The sequence below is a fragment of the Sturnus vulgaris genome, chromosome 3, assembly GCF_052056855.1.
Source record: "Sturnus vulgaris isolate bStuVul1 chromosome 3, bStuVul1.hap1, whole genome shotgun sequence".
NCBI classification, from domain to species: domain Eukaryota; kingdom Metazoa; phylum Chordata; class Aves; order Passeriformes; family Sturnidae; genus Sturnus; species Sturnus vulgaris.
Genome location: NC_142245.1, coordinates 89,227,778 through 89,242,581, shown reverse-complemented (window position 1 = coordinate 89,242,581; position 14,804 = coordinate 89,227,778). Strand labels below are relative to the sequence as shown.

Below are 14,804 nucleotides of genomic sequence, written 5' to 3'. Positions count from 1 at the left end.
GTTTGCTGAAATGCTCATCACTTTCACTTATTTTTGTGTACTTTGTCAGCAATCTTGGGGTGCCTAAATTCAGAATCTAGTCAGGCATATGTTTTCTTTTTTTTGAAATCTGGACCTGAATGTCCCTTTTGCTGTAATGTTTGCTGTTTGTTTTACTCATAAATAAATGTGGACAAAAATTAATGGTAGAAAGTACAGTATATTTTCATGTAGCTTACTTGTGACTTGCTGTCCCCAGTACTAAAACGGATTACCTGGTGTTCTTGAAGCTGTTTTTGCAGTAAAGCAGAAGAGGATATGCATCAGTGAAACTTTGAGAACACTTTAATCAGTACCATTAGAATTCAGATAAAAATAGTATGATAGAGTCCTTAATTGTCAAGACTGAAGCTATGTACAAACAAGATGTTCCAAAAATTGTGTGAGCAAAGACCTGTATGTGAGTTTCCAGAGTGGTGACTTAACTTCCCGACGAGAACTGGAAGGTGCTCTTAGTAGCCAGCTGAGGTGATCCATGCTCATATCTGCTTAAACTTGGGTTAATACATCTCCCTTTCTAAACAGTGAGGTGGGATCACAGTATCAGTCAATGAGATTTCTGAAGGATTGCTTTTGGAGAAGTTAAACCTTCATTTAAAGAGCACTTTAAATTGATGATTTATAAATCATCGATTTATAAAATGATTTTAAAATGCCTAATATTATATAGCACAATCTTTAAAGTAGTAAAATAAACTTTGGATCATCTTTCCTTTGGAAACTGAGCATGGCTTAAAAGGTATTTTGTTTAATGGAATCCAGCTTCATTTGACTGAAGAAATGAGCTCTTATGACATCCAAAGTCATCAATATTTCTGCTGTCAAGATGGACTAGATTAGAGGAACAATGGCAAAGACAAAATCTTAACAAATTCTGTAAATCTGCTGGGCTGATGGATGTAAATACTGGTTTAGCACAGATTAGTATCCAAGTTGAAAAAACTGATTTGGTCACCCTTGAAATTAGAAGCCTGTAAAACAACTATAAGTAAAATGCCTGGAATTTTTTTACTTAAAATTATTAATGCAATTTCTCTACATAGATCAGATTTTGCTCTGTCTTTACAGAATTCATCATGGGTAAGGAGGGTTGTGTTTCAGTTAAGAGCTCTAACATGTTAGTAATGGGAGCTTGGCATGGAAGACAGGCTTTAATGTAACATTTAATTTTGGATGCTTAGAATGAGTGTGTAACTGTTTTGCCCCCTCAAGAGGTTTGTTGTAGTACATTTCTATCAGCTGCTAGACTGGTTTGTGCTGTGGACATAATCACTTATGTAATGTGGCTTGTAAATGCTGGTAGTATTTATAGGATTCCTTGGCATTTAACAGAAAGGTTCTTAGGAAATGAGGTGAGAGTTTGCAATTAGTGCAGCAGAAAACTGAAATACCCTATATTGTTCTGTCATGTGGTCCCTTAAAAATCCGGAGGAAAGGTAGTTAAGCAAGGCACTTTGTTACTGGTAATCCAAAATTAGGTATAAAATTGAATGTGATTTCCTTGAATCTGATTCTCAGAAGTGCTGAGAAGTCAGTTTCAACTTAAGTCTGTAAATACCGTACTTAAATATACATGAAGTTATGTAGAAGTGTTTCTGAACAGTCCTGAACCACTTCAGACTGCTCAAAACTAATTAATACTTCTAATCTCCCAGTTTTTTGTTCTCAGTGTATAAAAATACATTCCAGTTCTTATATTAGTTGGGTAGTTCTGGAGATAGGCAGTAATTTCTGAAGTAATCAGACCCATGTGCATTATTGCAGAAGAAACAAGGAGAAAATGTGTAATTTGGTATTGAGGGTGAGCCCAAGGTTAGACTTAAGATCTTTGGTAGTAAGAAAAGTAGTAAAGTACTGCTTATTTATGTGAGCATTGTTTATCCTTACAAATGAGATGGGGATAAAAATATTCTGTAATTAAATAAATGTATTTGAGAGGGCCAGACTGAGGGTTCATAGATTAGCTCACCCTAATTGTTCTCAAGCATCTGAGTGCTCGACTGTGGCATTAATAACACTTTTTTTTTTCTTTTTTTAATATGTGCAACATGATTTAAATAATTACTGAGAGAAAGAGTACTCAAAACAGTATCTTATATTTGCTGGGATTTTGCTGTGTCATTAACAAGCAAGTATTTTCTGTCACTATTGGGAAAGTTGTCAAACCAGAGATAAGGTTGTTCCAAGAAGATTACTATTATCTTTTTGTATGTATTGGTATAATCCATTGTAAAAAAAAAAAAATCAGTTATACTTCACGAGTTGAATTCAGCTCCTCAAATCAGGTTGAAATTTGGTGAGGTTTATTAATAGTTGGGAGGGGCTTAACTGAAGGAATATATATTTCTTAGTGAAAGGAATTTTGCACTTAGGTATATGTCCCAGATCTCCTATGCTAAGAGATATCTAAAATAGGTTAGATGAAGAACTCTCTAAAGACTAGAGTGTGTTCTGTAAAGGGAGCAAGGGATGGCAAATTCAGTTTGCAGTATGGATATCCACAGGTAGGTTAAATAAATTTCACCCAACTTCTTTAAGTTAGTATTAGTTCAAAGTGTCAGGTAAAGTATTTCTCTCCACATACCCTGCTCTTAATGTGTAATAACCATTGACAATTATAACCCGAATTTTTCATATTGATATGGGTTTATGATACATGTAAACACAGCAAGTAGCATTATTTTTGTCTTGATGGTTGCCTGCATGACTGCTGTTAATTTTGATACATACTATCCTAATGCATTGATAATTATCTCAATAACAAAAGTTCCTTATCGGTGGAAAGCCTCCTTGTGAGGTAATAGTGCTTAAATAGTGGTGTGACAAGAAACGATAGGGACAGTGCCAGAAGATCAAGTTGCCTGCTTCAATTTCTGATTCAAATGAGAATTCTTGGAAGTGTAGCTGAAGAAAATCAGATACCAATGTTTAAATACATAGGAATGCTCAAGACAGAAATACTCATATAGTAGAAGACATTCAATTTCAATACCATGTAACCTGTGTCTGTAACAAAACCTAAGTGTATGGAATGGGTATTTTCTAGTGGGCTGGAGTTTTAATCTCACTTTATTGGTGGAGTAACAGCAGTAGCTGATTCTTATCCTTATAAATTTGCACATACTTTATCATCAAGTTTCACAGACGCTTGTTCTGAAGAAGACAGAACTTGAATTACATTTGGACTTTAAAGGAGCGAGAGTTGCAGGTGTTCAACTCTTCTTCCCCATTCGTAGGAGCATAGTTACGATAGGATCTGGACAGGGCAGTGCCACTCAGCATTGTCATGCACTTCCACAGTGCTAGTATGAAGCTACACATATCTTAGTTTGTCTTCTTCAATTCCTCAATAAATCTGTGTGTCTTTAGATTGGGCATGCAAACCCTGAACTTGCCTTTAAAATTTCAATTCAACTCTATGACAACTTTCAGTCCATCATAGTAAAAGCACATAAAGACAAGAGGGACACAGCAGATGTGCAAAACCATGGAGTTCACTTATACTGCAAGTACACTCATCCCTTTACACTTGATATACAAGGTTTTCCAGAGGAACACGTCCCCTGTCTATCCCAGGGATGGGCTACCTTACTCTCCTCTCCATTGTTTTCTACAGCAGGATTCTTCTCCCTGCCTTCTAATTGGGTGTTCCTTGTAGGATGCTATGGAGGATGGGTACCTGGCAGGAACTATATATCCTTGATGAGCTCAGATGCTACCTCAGGCCACTCTGCATGGACTGTTTCTGCACTATGTCTTTATTCAGACAGAATTTTGCTAATGGGCAGACTACTTTCTAGGCAGACACTTGCTGGCTATTTCCCATTTTAATCTAATCAGTGAGACAATTTGACATTGTCCAATCACTTTGCATTGTTAAGGGACTTAGCCTGATGGAGAGCATGCAAACTTCCCCTATTTTTGTCACTACCTTTATTACTTCTAAGACTTCATTCAGTTGCCTGATCTTAGTTAGCCCTTTGCTGCATAAGGATTATTTCATACATCGAAAGTCTTTATCTCCCAAGTTCTTGACTTTCTTATTTTGTTCCTGTTTTCCCTGTCCAGAAATTCTTGATCATTTCTATTTCACTTGTCTACTTCTCATGAAAACTCCTTTCTGGGCTTCCTTAATTGCTACCTGGTTTTCTTCACTGGAAAAAATTAAGTACTGTTCAACAGCACTTGATGTTTACATTCCTGTCTCAAGTGTCTTTCAGCACTACCAGAGTATTTATGCTACTTTGAAGTTGGGTCTCAATAAGTTCTATTGCATGGCAAGCCCTTTACCTTGAAAGAAGTTCTGAGCCAAGTCCAGGAAGGGAATTTGAGAGAATTATCATATGTTATTCGGTTGAAGCATTAGGATATTTTTGAAGGAAATCCCCTAATTGTGCCATTTAATATATAGAGTTATTTAGATTGGACAAAACATTAGAAGGTGATCTAGTCCAACACCGTGCTCAAAGCAGGGATAACTTCATAATTAAATAATAATTAAATAATTAAAATTATTTAGAAGCCTATCTAGTCAGGTTTTTAATATGTTCAAGGATAGAGATAACAGCTCCTTCCCAGTATCTGCCCCCCAGCTGAAAACTCTTCCTTTGGGAGCTATTCAGAATCTTCACAGATGCAATTTCCCATTTTTTCACTGTGACTTCCAAGACAATCTGTCTCTTCCTCTCTACATTCATCTGCTAGGTAACTGAGAGAGAGGACATTTCCCTCCTCGGTCTCATCACAAGCGTGAAGAAGCAGAATATACTTCATGCTCCAAGCCTGTAATAATCTCAGTGACCCTCCACCAGGGTTCATTCCAGTTTGTCAATATTTTCATGTACTGGGGAACTGGATACAGACTACCATATGATTGCCTTCACAGAAGATAAAACTTAATGTTAAATAGTACTGGAGTGAAATCTCAGATATTCAGAGAATTCATAACCAGCAGCAGTTCCATTAGACAACCACCCAAATCAGTTTGGGATGTAAGTATCAAAGTCATATTTTGTGCTGGTTATCAAAGTTTTCTTTCCTCTAGCATTAAAAACTTCATTCAAGCTTTTTTTTTCTTGTTTTACACCAATTTCTGCATATAACTGCAACTATGTCTTATTTTCTGGGATAAAATGTCTTTTTTTGATCCTGAATCTTTGTAATCCATAGGGTAATTATTAATAGCTTTTAGCTTCTACACTTTTTACCTCTACAAAAATCTACCCTTAGTCATAAAATCAATGGCTAAACATCCTTTGTCTTCAGACCTTTGCCTTTGTCCACTCAGCTGTATGGTTAATTTAAAAAGCCTCAGTCCCTTTCACCTGTGGAACTGAATGTTTTTCTGCTGCTTTCTAGAGTAGGACATGTAACTTCTGTTAGATCCAACAACCAGCAGCTGCTAATGAGTCTTTTTGTGGGGAAAGAGAATGATCATGTCACAAATTTGGTGAAAAGTGGGTAAGGGGCACATGTTACTGTTCCTGTACTAACTAAAGCAAGGAGGAGGTGGGAAATTAAAGGGAAAATAGTGTCAAATCAGATATTCTTAATAAAAATATGTGGATTTCCACTATGGGAGTAGAAAATTTTAGATTGTTGGCTGTTATTGTTCTGTATTTGAAAAAATCAGTTCCTATTACACAAGAAATAGAAAAGATCTGAGGAACTAACAGTTTTAAATTCTGCTAAAGATAAATTCACAATAACTTACAATAGACTTCAAAGAAGCTAACCATGGAGCCTCCTGAACTAGTGATATTGGCAAGTCCCAGGTATTGTGGGAAGAGCGTCTGCTGTTCATCCTGAGAAAAATCATGGCAAGTGTGCTACGAAAAGCAGTTATCTAATTATTAGGGGGTGCCAATGTAGTTAGTATTTCTGACTCTTTCAGAAAATAGTCAGAAAAAAATGAGCTTGTTCAATATTGTAAATTCAGCAGATAAATGCAACTGGTGCTGTAGTACATACACCTCAATTTATTTCAGAAGTCTAACTCTGCTTTCTATGACATTTTAAGTCACGCAATTTACAAAATAAATGCAGCACTTGGGTTTTAAAATAATTTAAATCAAGTATCTTGTAAACAAAAGAAAGATATTCCTGCAAGACATTGTTTGAATAGTTAATGGTCTACCGCTGTAACATATCTCAGCTTTTTGACAGTAGCAAATACTGCTCTACAGTAGGGGAGAAAACCTGTTTGTCCACCACCATACCCAATACATTCTTTATCCAGATAAGCATATGGAGCAATCTAACTCCTTTCCACATTTTGAAAACCAAAGAACTAGTAAGTAACACTCAAAAACAAGCCATGTTTAAGACTGATCATAATCTGACTGCATAGAACATATTTTCAAAAATTCCATTTAGAACAAAAAACATGGAAAGACTATAAGGAATATCATGCATGAACCTCTTGGGAAGAGTTGTGGCTAAATAGAGACTTGGAACTATAAGCAAAGAAATTGCTTCTGCTGCTTTTTCTTGTGTTCAAGGCACTAGGAGACTGAAAATAAATAGATTGCTTTTCAATGGAAACAACTTGCAACTTACAAGTAGTCCAAGATCTGGACTACTACCAAGTAGCTCATGTATAAAGGGATTACATGATAAAAATATTCTTAGGAAAGATAGCATATGGTGCAGCTGTAATTGTGTCCACCTGGTGTGTCACTATATACAAAGGCCTCTGTAATACCTATGAAATTTGCTACTAGGGTGCTCTTTAGTTTTATGCTAAACTACAACATAGGTGCTACAGATGGTCAAGTTCATTACATAAAGGGAGTGGCACAGTGTGGTCACTGCAAAAGAAAACTGCACGTACTCTATTAAACTGAGATGGGTCACTGAAACTATGTGACTTTTGACAGTGTAAAGAAAAAACTGAATAGAGCAATAAACAATAATCAGATTACCAGCAATGCTTTCCCTGCTGCTTATGTCAAAAGAAATGAAATCAAAGGGGCTGAATGCTGGAAAAATTCTGCAATGCAAATTCTGTTTAACTGAATTTTGCTTCAGAAAGTAATTTCATTTCTTTTTATAGTATCAACAATATTTCAGAGAGTTAGCACCTTGTTGAAAGTTCCTTGTCTAAACAGCCTTTGAAGAAATTAGTGCAACTGGCCCAGTAGCTCAGTTCTGTGCCATCATTGTTTTGTTTTGTTTTGTTTTTTTTTTTAAGTTGCTTGCTTTAGAAAGGAGAGAGACTTTCTGAAACTGGGAAAGTACAGGAAGAAAACTGGAGAAAACTAACTTGTGGTACTGTGCATAACTGTAACTTTGGAAGGGCAGGGAGAAAAAAAATGTTGAATAGGTTAAAAACTGCTCTGCTTCAAAACTGTTTTGTTGCAAATACCACGTGTAGTGCCTGTAAATATTGCTGTGTTACCATGCCTTCAGTTTAATGCTTCCTTTCTTAGTGTCATGGTAGCAAGAGAAGCATTTAATGTATTTCAGCCTTCAGGGCACCACAGAAAGCCCTAGAGAATACAATCTCGAAGACTCAAAACAAAATCGAAAAAAAAAGGAAACTACAGGAAACACAATCAATTTTTTTTGTCCTTACATCATGTTTGTATTTCATTACAAAATACTAGGAATATGTAAAGGCAGCGTTAATATAGTAATACATAAGAGAATTCCAAATTCGATTTTTAGAAATATTAAGAATCAGTTTCTCTTTTGGAGGTGTTGAAACTTGGTATATGCAAGAACCAGCCTGCACGGCACTTTATGGCAGCCATCAGAACTGCAAGCAGCGTAACGAATGCTGCATTCAGCTAATGCTGGAACATAAATTAGGAAAGACAGTCCTGCTCTTTGGTATCATTACGTGAAGACCAAATCACTCCAGGTTCTGATGTCCGGACAAACACACACGGCGACAGCCGCTTAGGTGGCGATTCGTGTGATGGTGCGCCACAGGTCCTGCAGCGCACATGCAGAAACTGTTACCAGGAAAAGAGCAGGCGAAAACGCGCCTGCACCAACAGGCAGCATGAAACATGTCTGCCCAGGACCGACCGACTGCGGAGACTTTTCTGTCCGACATATAGCAACCGAGGAGCCTGGCACACCGGGAGCTGCAGGAATCTGCCCGCGGCCGCCGGCGCACAGTACAGATCAACAAGCAGGTTGTGTAACGCGGGCTGCACCGAGGAGAGGGGTGGCAGCTGCTCTCCGACGACAAAAAGCCACATCATTACACACGCACCAGTCACACCATGTGTGTCCTCAGCCAAGGCCTTACGGGAAAACCCGCGGAGCCTCCCGGCCGCCTTCCATCTCCCCCTCCCGTGGGCCGGGCCGGGCCCGCCGTTCCCACCGGGCGCCTAAAGATGTTGCGGCCCCCGACTTCAGCGAGGGTGCCCAGGACACCCCCAGCTCAGCCATGAGGGCCGGTTCCGCCGAGGAGAATCTCTCCGGAGCCCGTCCGGGCCGGTGCCACCGGCACAGCTCATCCCGGCCCGGCCTGAGCCTCGGCTCTGCCCCGCCCCGCGCCCCCGGCCCCTCCCGCTCGGCGCCTGCGCAGCGCGCGCGCCCCCTCCCGCCCCCATCCCTTCCCTCCAACAGTGCCGTCACGTGAGCGGCCTGGCCCGGCGCTCCGGACGCCGCGGGGGCGCGCACCGGCGGGGCAGCGGGCACGCGGCCGCCACCGGGCCGGGCCGAGCCGGGCGCGACCACCTGGGCGGGGGCAGCCCGCGCGCGCCCCCGCAGAGCTGCGCGCGCCGCCCTCCTTCCCTTTGGCGCGGCCGCCGCGTCCCTTTCCCCGCGGCCGCGGGGCAGCGCTGGGCGGCGGAGCGGGTGAGTTATTGCGGGCTGCGGCAGCGACCGGGGCAGGTAGGGAGGGCAGGAGCGGAGGTGGAGGACCCCGCTGCGCTGCGCGGCCTCCCCCAGCCTTCTCCGGGCCGGGCAGGGCTGGGCCGGGCCTGCGGCGGCGGAGCCGCGGCCTGTGCCGGCCAGGCCCGGCCGGGTGGCGAGGGGCGGCCCGGCGGGACGCGGTTGTTTCCACCGCGGGGCCGCGGCACGGGTTGTGCGCTCTTGGGCGCAGGCGACCTGCAGTCCGGCCGCGGGCCCCGGGGCGCTACCAGGGGTGCTCCCCGGCCGCCCCGCTCTGCCCGGTGCGGCCCCGGCGCGGTTGTTGCGGAGGCTGCGGGCCCCGAGCCGGCCGGGCCCGGGCTCCTGGCCCGGCCACCTGACATGGCGCTCTGGCCCCGGCCTCGCTGCCTGCGGTGGCCGCTCCCGCCCCGTGTCCGTGCGGGACCGTGCCGCAGGCTTCTGGCCTGAAGTCGTGTTGCTACAGATATCTCTCACGCATCGCCTTCCCTGCCCTGCAGTTGCTACGTTTTGATTCTTCTGTGTTTATCTCTTCTCACCCCTTGAGCCGCCGATGCCTTGTTGTCCTATACAAACCAGAGAAACAATTGCCAATTCAGACCCTGCTGGTCTTGCTCTTGATCTGACCTGTCCGGGCGCCTCCTCCCGTCTCTTAAACTTAGCATCACAAACAATTTCTGTGTTCAACTCCTGTGTATAATACCCACTGTAGGAATGTGTCCATCAGCAGTGCTGTGGGATTCAGTGGCCTGGTGGTATTTCCAGATCATAATCTGGGATGAGGTGCTCTTTCTGAAACAGTGCGTTTATTGCTTGCTACTGGAATGCAAATAATAACTCTCAGGCATTAGAAGAGCTGTCGTTCATGTGATTGCGAGTGTTGATGCTGTACGATGTGCACAACGGAGACCTGTTAGAGCCATGCGGGGAGAGTTTGGATGAAAGCACTCTGCGGCGTAGTTTAAGTTAGTAAAAATAACCTATAGAGTGAAGCGTAAAATCCAGTAAGCAAAGACAGGAATGGGGTGTGACAGGAGCTATACCTTGCAAATTGTAGTTGTGTCTTTTACGTATTTATTAATTCCTTGTGTAATATTTATACATTTATTTTTATCAAAATGAATGCTAGTGTTGCTAAATAGTGAAAATATTTTAGAATTAAATGTAAGGATGGTAAACATATGGCATCTGTTTAACACTACTAATTCATTGTTTGTTTTGCTTAATAAATTAATCTGTTATGGTTTGGGACACAATGTAAGGAAGCCCTTGAAAACGTGGGTTTTTTATTTCTTGGAATAATTCCACTGATGTTTAGACTTAGTGTGTATCCTGCAATGAAACGTTTCTTCTTTACTGTAACAAATAGCTTCTGCTTTTAATTTCTATAGTTAGCTTTAAAGATTGTGCATATAAATATGGAATTCTGAACACCTACTTTTTTTTTCAGCTATTGTTGCCTGTTAGTAATTTAATTTTTATGTTCATTTTACATTTTCAAACTGAAAAGGCACCTAACTACAAACCATGTTGGCTAGATTTAATTCAACACAGCTGACGTAATACAACGCAGTGGTAAGGTGCTTTAAGGAAAACAGAAACTCTAAAAATTCTTACCTACTGTATTTCTGCAACCTCCCTCTTAAAAAGAGGTTTACCTCTACCATTTGTGTTGTGCTAAGAGTTAAGCTGATGAATTTTTTTTAGTGTTTATTTACATTTTTTTCCATTAATTTTTGCTGGACAACCGAAATATTGTTAAATCCAAGCTTTAAAGGGAAAGCCATATTATATTAAAACTTGTCTTTTTATGGTAAGGGCATATTTTTGAAAGGTAATACTATGAACTAGCAATGATGAAGTTCACTGAATTGGGGTATGAGAGTTCATTCTATAGAAGCAAAAAGTGAAAAATACAGAGAGTTTGTCACTTCCTTCAGAGTGGTGTCAATATAGCTACGTGATGAATGGCATATTTCTATGAAAAACTTCACAAGGCTTAGCCATTAAGCTTTTAACTATTGCTAATGAAAATCCCAACAAACTCTAATTCTAATAGGTGTTTCCAAATGAATCATTATGAAAGAGACACTGATAAATTCAAAACGTATTGCAAATGAAAATATTCTCTCCTTGACTGACAAATAATCAGTGTAACCTGTTACACAGTTTAGCATTTTATACTATGTTCCAGCTGAAAATACTTGAAACAGTGTTGAGAAACCTGAGGGTGGAAGAGTTCAAGAGAATAGCAGTAGTGATCGAAATATAATCTCTCCTCATCTTTTTCTTTTCAGTGAAATGTCTCTTGGTAGTGAGCTTACAAATTCCCAAGGTATATACAGCAATGGAGAGATTCATAAAATTATGTATGATCTTTGATTATGCCTAATTTTAATGGTATTCGGGAGTATTCACTGGGGGGACAGTCCAGCAAAGAAAGACAGAGTACTTAATGTTTCACACTGTAAAAACTTTGCATTTTACATTTACATACTTCACATTTCACACTGTGAAGATGTTTTTTGACATAACTGAGGGTGAGAGGTTTTTTTTTTTTTTTTGAGGAGAGGTTATACTGTTCAAAACATAACAGTTAACATGGTTTTCAATGATACAGTTTGATATTGCATGATTAAGTAAAGGTTTCTCTATTCTTTCTGCATTTCTTTGTCTTCTAATTAAATCCTTTGTTTAAAATTTACTTTTCCTTTCTGTTCACTGAGGTACACACTGACATACACCAACGGCTCTTGAATGAGTTTTGAATAGGGAAGGTTTAATAAAACAAGTATCTTGAGCTGTCTGCTCTCTTAAATACCATGATAGCAAGTAGTAAGATGTCTGCTCTGTCATTGAGCAGCACATAACTTTAGATTCTAGATAGGTTTTGAGAGGTGATTGTTATTTATTATGTGCGTTGAGATTTTAGTTGCAAGGGGTTTGTGTCAGTTGGTGTCTGAAGACAGAGGTAGACAAGAAAAAAAATAGTATAGAAGAGATTAACAATTAATGAAATGCTCAGATTTACATTTCTTGCTTTTTTGATCTTTAGCAAGGCTTTGTTTTGATGGCACTAAAAGCTCGATCTTAAATTTTAAATGAGGGATTAAATTAATAAATAATTAGTAGGGGATTTACATAAGGGAACACGTGGCGTATGGATACCTAAATGGGTTGATGTTTTGGTGGATAAGTTTGTCAGTGAGTGTACCTGGCCCTCCTTTACAGCAGTATTGATAATTCAAGTAAACCTATTTGCATACATGTTCCTGTTAGGCATATTTTTGCCAGTGTCCTGTGTTTTGGGAGCTAAGTGAATATGGAAGGTCAAATTTGACGATGCTTAAAGACTAAAGCTCAGTAAACCATATTCTATACAAGTGTTGACTCTGCCTTTTTTTGAGAAAATGCACTGAAATATTCTTTTAACAGTTCCAAACAGTTTTTGTGGCTAGATGGCTGTTCATATGCTGGTGAATCACATTGCTTGTTCTGTCAAAAATATTTTGTGAGTTGATTTAATTCTTGAAGACTGCCCCAGATGATGAGATTTGAGCCAATATGAACCAGAGTAGAAAGTGCATTCGTGTGAGAGTTGTAAATTCACCAAAAAGTTGTCAAGTTGATGTCTTCTTACTGGCACTAGCTCTGATGCACTGTCTGATACTGATTTTCTCTTTAATCCCATGATGTGTTTGGACTCTAAATGCTCTTGGGTAAAATCACTTGCTGCAGAAGACATGGCTCTCTGTTTTGGCTTTTGATGCTGTAATATGCATGAACATAACGCATGCAGCTTTTAGTGCTTAAAGCATGGCAGCACGGATACATGGCAACTTAGCGTTAATTTTCAATTCAGTATTTGAGAGCTTAAACTTTAACGTTTGTGTAGGACGGGGGAGGAGGATGGTAGTAAAACATACATCAGGGCTTTGAGGTAACACTGGTAGGTGGGTTTTAAGTGTCAAGGTATCAGTGAGCCCATGTGGTGGTCTGACATCCCAGCTCCAGTGAACAAAGGTAGATACACTGAGAGGCCCTTTTGGATACAGTAGTTGCCACACAGCATGAGTAAGGGATTTTTATTTTTTAAGCTGTGTTATTGCCTGAATTGCATGCCACTTAAGATGCAGTTCCCTGCTTTTGAGGAAAAGTTTTTGTTATTGTTGCTTAGTGATTCTTCTGTAACAGTGCTGAGTCAGCTTTTACTATTTATTTTGACATCTAAGGTGATAGTCATCCAAATAACTTGTTCCTGTTGTTTACTCTCCTACCAGAGTTTACTACTTGAAGAAATAAACATAATGTGGATCTTTTTAATGGAATTTGTTACAGTTGTTATGATTAGTGCTTGCTGTTAGTTGTTTGGTGTGCATAAGCAAAAGGTCCAGAGACCAAGTCTTGTATTTTGAACATTGCAATGTCTCCCACATAGTCCAGTCAATAACTAGAAGTACAAAAGCTTCTAAAAGCACTGGACAGATTCAGCGAATTGGAAGTGACAGACGCTATTCAAAAAGGTACTTCAGTGAAATGGAAGGAATTGTAGTATTGGTATGCTACCTTCAGCAGTTTCAAACTCACTCAGGCAGGTCAATAAAGCAGATAGGCTATTCAACATCTGGTATTTTGAATATCCTAAATAAGCGGTGTGAGGTTGGGCTGGATTTTTTTTATTTTTTGCTTTGTTAGGTTCCCTCAGGTTTTTGCCTCTCCTTGTTCCCAACTCAGGCAATTCTTTTTTGGTAAAATTTCTTCATTGAAATATTTTTTTTTTTTTAAATCCAACTGCTGACGATTTTTATAAGCCAGATTTATTTTTAAATTGGCAATTATTAAACATACAGGAGCTTCTATTTTATGTTACTAACTTTAAAATATAAGCTAAAATATTAAAGTCAAGTTTAAAAGGTAAACTGGTGGACTAAATTCATCCCCTGGCCAGAGAGGGAAGGAAAGAGAGTAATTACAGTGAAGCCTAACATTTGCTTAGTAAAATAAATGATGTAGGAGTACTGTAAAAATGAACAAAATTAATGTAAAGGAAAATATAGAAAAAATATCAAGACAGATATATCTAATATATCCAAATATGTAGTTGAAACACTTTCACATGCTGATGTTTAATGGAAGCAATTTAAAATGCAGTCAAGGGTATGCTTGTACTGTCCATCAGCTAAAAAACACAAGGAATGCTTGGTGGTAAATGCAAATTGTAGTCGCTCCTGCCTGAGGTAGATTTTAGATAAGATGGTAGAAACATGTGGATGCAATTGTCGATCTCCAGTAAATTATTCTTCTCTGTTGTGATTAAGAAAATGTAACAGGAACTGAAGTAATTCTTTGCCTCTTTCGTAGACAAACTAAGCAATGAAAAAGCTTAAAGATGAGCAGCATCTCTTGTCCAGTTTCTAGTCTTCCTTCCCTTCTGAGATTAGTTAGGAAGGATATGCTTGTTTGAGATCTCAGTTCATTTTCTTAGCAAGTGATCATTCTGGCTATTTACCTTTTAATTTTAGAAAGTCATGTAGAACTGTTAAAGATGTAATGAAAATATGGTAAATGAGGAGAAGATAAAAATCTGCGATGGCAGATCCTACAGTGTGTTTATTTCATAGCAGATTTGTTGGGATTTGAGGCAATATTAGGCATACCTGCTTTATAAACTAATTCAGCAGTGGAAGAAATTATTTTTTTAATTCTGAAAGACTCAGACTGTAAAAGGAAACAATGTTGAGAGCGTGAAGAAATTTTATGGTAAACATAACGTGGGAGAAATTCTGGAAGTCTTACTTGACTGTAGTGGTTTCTCACAGGTTTGTTTATAGTGTTGGATTATTTAATGACACGTTAGTTGGTGAGTTACTTTGTAATTGTTGCAATGTTAGTTCTGTAATTATTGCTTCTGTTTTTTC

At 39.6% G+C, this 14,804-nt stretch overlaps 1 protein-coding gene across 2 annotated transcripts in view; it reads left to right on the top strand.

The window, feature by feature from the left end:
- Positions 1-8,720: 8,720 nt before the first annotated feature.
- PHF3 (PHD finger protein 3) overlaps positions 8,721-14,804 on the top strand; it is a 49,369-nt gene continuing 43,285 nt past the window's right edge. Inside the window, exon 1 of one of the 2 annotated variants that reach the window (XM_014888861.2) lies at positions 8,721-8,853. The gene's annotated coding sequence lies outside the window, so the exon portion shown is untranslated. The remainder of the gene's footprint in view (positions 8,854-14,804) is intronic. The other variant, XM_088162234.1, reaches the window with a different exon arrangement.